Source organism: Cupressus sempervirens, chromosome 4 (assembly GCF_028749045.1).
Source record: "Cupressus sempervirens isolate cs-2001-9-10 chromosome 4, ASM2874904v1, whole genome shotgun sequence".
In the NCBI taxonomy this organism is placed as follows: domain Eukaryota; kingdom Viridiplantae; phylum Streptophyta; class Pinopsida; order Cupressales; family Cupressaceae; genus Cupressus; species Cupressus sempervirens.
Window position 1 is genome coordinate 633969036 of NC_143121.1, and position 6000 is coordinate 633975035.

The following is a 6000-nucleotide window of genomic DNA, read 5'->3' on the forward strand; positions in this document are numbered from 1 at the left end:
ATATATGATGAAAAATTTAGTAGAGAAATCTCATCCTTAAAGAATTAAAGTAGTTTTCTTTTAAACATTGTCAAAATTTTAACTTAATAAATTTATATTATGAATGAATAGATCACAAGTGTTATCTTATTGAATCATCTTAATAAAATTTAACATATCTTGTACACTCATATAAATGTATTTAATTACTTTACAATTAACAAATTATTTATAAAATATCGATAAAAATGATTAAACAATTTTAATTAAGATATCTTGAATAATTCTATATAAAGAAATCTCTAGAAATATCAATTAAAAAATAGTTTAAATTGAATTTACAACACTCAAAAATATTTATATTTATATACTTTTTAATTTTAATTTCTATAAAAATTATAATATATATTTTTAAAAATTATAATTTTAGAAAATATTAAAATATTTTAAAAAATGTATTATGTATATAATAAATATTAAAATTTTGACATGTAGGTGATTATCAAATTTTAGCTAAAAAATAATTGTTAACATTAACACATTCCCATCATCACACTCATGTCATTGTAGAATGCTTCTCATTAAAAAAAAAATTACATTAGCATTAACACACACCATCACACTCCACATTAATTTAATACTAGCACTTGCACCATAGAAGGTTCAAGGAAATAGCTGATAAGTAGATTTGTACATGTTTTAACTTAACTACCTATATGCCCAATTGTGTAAAATTGAATAGATTATCTAGGTAATTCCAACTGTTTGCATCATTTGCCCCAATCAAAGAGCTTTCGTGGCCCCTATAGTTATGGCATGAAAAAGAGAGTTTCCCAATAAATAAGTTACTCTACCATAGATTCTTGTCATGACATATGGACCCAATAACTCAAGAAACAAGAAAATGAAAGTTATCTCAACCTTCTTGACTAGTGAAAATTATAGGAAAAATTACCATGCACCATCTTGCTTCTCAAATTTATAGGGAGGATCAAGTCCATTCTCCTTCATTGTGACATTGAAGGATGCCTCTAAGACAAAGCCTTGTTGTCTCCCTCGCCATTTGTCATGGTTGTATTGAGGCAAGAGCGATTTTATTTTTAAAGCTTCAACACTCTTTACTTTGTTCATAAGAAACTTGATGATTGGAAGTAACAAACTATCGGGTTAAAAAAATTGATTTAGAGCATAACCCCAAGCATCCTTTCATGTTTTGTAGCTGCCCTCTTGATGGTTTAATATTTTGAGAACTGTCGAGTGAACCCTTCCCACATATTGCTATCCAATCTTGGACATAGAAATATCCTTCATCTCAAAGGAGGTATGAAAAATATTTTGATGACCAATTGCCATAATCTCTCCACATAATTGCAAACTTGTAGATGTAACAAGAAGAAAAAAATCAGAGTAACAGTGCTTAAAGGCACTCATTTGTTAAAAAAATTTATTCTTATCGAAGTTAGCTCAAATAAACCAAGTGCCTATCACAATCTACTTTTGATATCAATCATAGAGATGCTAATGAAACTTTCTACATACAAATTCATTAAATGTTGATCAAAAGGTTCAAAAAGCAAGGAAAGTAAATATTAGTAAACCTAAAAAAAACAACCATCCATGTAATAATTACTTATCAAAATAAAAGATTCTTTAGAGGGCTAATTTGAACCTAAAATCATACCACATAGTAAACCAAAAAATTATTGCAATCTAAAACACAGGTAGATATTACCAAATGACAAGTTGTCTTTGACAAAATATCTTAGGTTTGTTAAAAGGACCTTGAAACACAAACTCACAAATCTTGAATATATGTGCTTGCAGTGATTGTTCCATTTCAATAGTAATCAATATATTGAATGAACAATTGATACTTAGTACTATACAAAATAGACAACTATCAAAATACTCATAATTAAAAATCCAATTTGAACTTCATTAATACAAATATGTCAAATACCTTTTAGTATGTGAGTCTTTTCAAAATTTGTGGTTATTTGAAATACTCTAACTCTATATTTATTGGTAGAAGTTTAAAACGTGACAAGATTTATGCATAGTTTTAAGGAAATTTTAAAATAATAAAAAAGTAGATGTTTTTGTTTTATTTATTATTTTATAGATTTAGGAGTCTTATATTATTTATTCAACTTTTTGTATTTTTATTTAATAAAATAAATAATTTATATTGTATATTTTAATCATTAAAAAGTACAATTATTTTTGGTTTTATTGCCAAAATTAAAATTTAAAAAATATATTTTCAATCAATACAAATTTGTTTTATTTCACAAAAAAATATTTTATTTACTATTCTAAAGATTTTGATATCTTTTTTTTTTTTTTTATCGATAAAAGACAATTGCCCATTTTACTAATATCAAAAAATTTACAATGTACCCTATTCAAGTGCATGCTCTAAGGAAAAAGAACGAGGTAAAGAAAAACCCCTGATAATGCGTAGGACCAAAGCCCTGAATACATACAAGTGCCCATATCAGGTCTTCAAGAGGGCACTCCCTCTATTACAATATTTAGGAAAATACAAGGAATTGTAGAGGACATGCCCTCATATAGAGATTTGTTATAGAACAAAATGTAGAAAATTACAAAAGTAGGGAGAAACTGGAAGAGTTCAGAAGGGAGTTGTCCTTCCAAAAGCCATAAATCACTTGCCACAACAAAAAACTAAGAACAACTACAATAGCAACATAAAAGAATTGGTCAAGACATTTCCAATGCAACCTTAGGATATCAACAATAAAGGATATAACTGAAAAAGTAAAGAGCCAAGCCCAAATGAATTAGCCAAATTACCTTTTTTAAGACATTAATTTAGGGCATGAAATCCTACTCCTTTTAGCTTTTTAGGATAGACATAACAACTGCTAGAGAGCTAAAATACTAGCTAGGCTGAAATCAATATTGGAGCTCAAATAGGATATCAAAAGTAGAGAGATACCCATCAGCCAAGGTTTATGATACCTTGGTTTGAAATAAAATTAACTAGGAAGCATATCCTCACCATATTTGAGCATAGCTAAATAAAATTATCAGAAAACATTGTAGACCATGGAAGAAAGTTAGAACCTCAAAACATAAATAAGATCTAAAGTAATTATCAGTGAGAAAAACCATAAACAATTAATGCATGCTCTAGCAAGCATTAGAAATTCCAATGCCAAGCTACGACAATCATTAGAGTTTTCTTTATATAACTATAAACTTTTAAAAGACATCATAGTCCATAAGTCAGTCTTAAGATAAAACTCAAAAAATGTTAAAGTTCTACAAAAAGTAATAGTAGACTAAAGAAACCATCATAAACACTAATGGACTCTAGTCCATCCTAAAAGTCTCTCGGAGGTCCTTGATGGTGACCCTCAGGGAGCGGTCTTGCAGAATGTCTTCCTTCATAAAGTATCTTTCCAACCATTCTTCTTTCAAAGGTTCAAAGATAGAACAAAAGTGGAGAAGAAAGTGGAAGTTCCATGGGTAGGTTTCCATTTCCACCCAAAACCATCTAGATTCTTATTGAAAATAATTGGGTAGGTGACTACTGGTTCTCCACGGACATAAAGCATATCGTAATTCTCTACTAAGGGGATGGTAAGATCATCCCTAATGTTTTGAAGGACCATATCCAAGTCATTCAACAAATATTCCTCAAATATTTCCCTACAAAAAGAGGCAATGAGATCACGATCCACGTAGAAGTGCCAGGCTACTACAATAAACATGGACACAATATTTGGGTTAGACCAAAATCTATTGGAGATGTTAATAAATTGGTGCCCTAGACATCATAATATAGTTCACCAGATGACCCTATTTTTTACTTTAACAATTTGCATGATTCGCTCAATCTTGATGGGTCTATCAAAAGCCATGAGTCAAGATGAGTAGAAGAGCTTAATTAGAGTGTCCATTGAAAGAAATGAGAGCAAAAGATCCATGCATCCAAATAAATAGGAAATTACAAACCTATCTATCCCAATAAATGCTTTTAATGCATTTGATATGAAGGTAGAGAAGATCTATTGCTAAGGACTACTTCGCATGAATGAAATAAAGAAGGCTCCTCATGAAGATCAAAATTCTTGGAGAAGATGCTAAGAAGACAGAATGAAGCAAAGATATAAATGGGAGCTGTGAAAAGAAAGCAACATTAAGGGAGTAATAATGAAGATCAACAAATGTTAGTAAAATATTAACAATAGACATAAACTGTCAAATAAAGAGGAGTGACTTAGGGGAAGAAATAGTTTCTTTTAAACCATCCACCCCTTTATTAGCTAGTTTGTTTGCGATGCCATTACCTTCCCTATAAATGTGATTAAAAGTTAGATGTTTAATTGGTTTAGTTAAGTCAAGGGCTTTAGTTAAGAGGATATTTAATTTCCAATTAGGTATTGATTGACTCCTTAAAGCATTAATGGCAACTATCAAATCTCCTTCTATTTCTACATGTTTGAAATTTAATTTATTACAAAGCCATAGCCCTTCAATGAGGGCTTTGAGTTCTGCCTCATTGTTAGAAGCAACGCCTCATGATTTAAACATTAAGCCAAAAACTTTTCCTTTAATGATTATGGATGCAACATCCAATCCCTATCACACCCGAATTGCCCCTCAAGGCTCCATCAAAGTTTAGTTTAACCCACTTTTTTGTTGGAGGAGTCCACTTACAAAGGGTTCGTTTTGCTTTACTATCTCCTCTAGATTTACCATAAAAGGATAGAAATTTGGGACCAGGCCATTTAAGTCTAGTTTTCTCATCCCATATTATAATTGACTTGGATGAGCCATTAGAGTTTGCAATTTTTCTATTAAAAGTTTTAGTTATAAGACCTTCAATTTTCAAGGTTAATTATTTCCAAGGCATCCGAGAGTCTTTGAAGATTCTTCTGTTTCTTTCATTCCATAATTCCCAGAGAAATATTGATGGGGATATAATCCAAAGGCCTTGAGAGATGCTATTAGGATACAATTTTGGCCAAGAGAGCATAAGAGACAGAGTAGTTTTAGGAAATGCCAATTTAAGATTAAGTTTATTATAAAGCCAATTCCATATTTTAGATGAATAAGAGCATGCAAGAAGGATGTGAATGAAATCTTCCTCTGCTTGATGGCATAGAGGACAACTTTGTACAACTTTGTTAATCTCACTATGGTTTTGACATTGTAGTGACAAAACACTGAATCATTTTGACAGGTGATACAAGGTAAATCTCTCAATAGAGTAGTCCTAATAGAGTGCTTACTCTATTGTGAGTTTAAATCCTTTAGTCAAGGTGAGACCTAACAATCTTTGTAAGCCTTTAACAAGGAAGACCTCTCACAAGGTAGATCATAGATTATGATCAAAAGTTTTTAGCCATAATTGGCCACACTTTATTTCTGCAGTAGTGAAGATTTGCAAGTGTCATCTCCACCCTAGTTTTACCTTCTCCTTGGAGGATTTCTAGATAATCAAATCTTTGTGTTATGCGTTTATTTACTTTATGCTATGGATGTGATGCATGCCTACATATTTTTGTTTACATGTTAAGTTATGAGATGGATGATGGTGGAATGTTTTAGTGGTAAAAGTTTTAAGTACTGATTCACCCCCCCTCTCTTAGAACTTACTTTCCCATTGTTATTTCCAATAATTAGTATCAGAGCCTTGTTCTCTAGAAAGTAAAGTTTGACAGCTTTGGCGGAAAGAACTTGAAGATGGAAATCTACAAATTGGGAAAGACTATTGAGAACCAAAAGATTGAAATACAACTTGCCCTACATCAACTTAAGGAAGCAAGAAATGAACTATAAAATTCATTGAAAAGAATAAAGGAATTGGCCATTCAACAAATTAACATTCAATATCAAGAAGAATACACTACTAGATTGTTTGAGGACAAGAATTCTGAAGAATTTAATGCAACAATTGTAGATCTGATAGAAAAGAATAGTGCCCTAAATGAAGAAGTCAAGAATCTGAAAAAGGAACAAGAAGCTCAATCAATATTGTTATGTGAG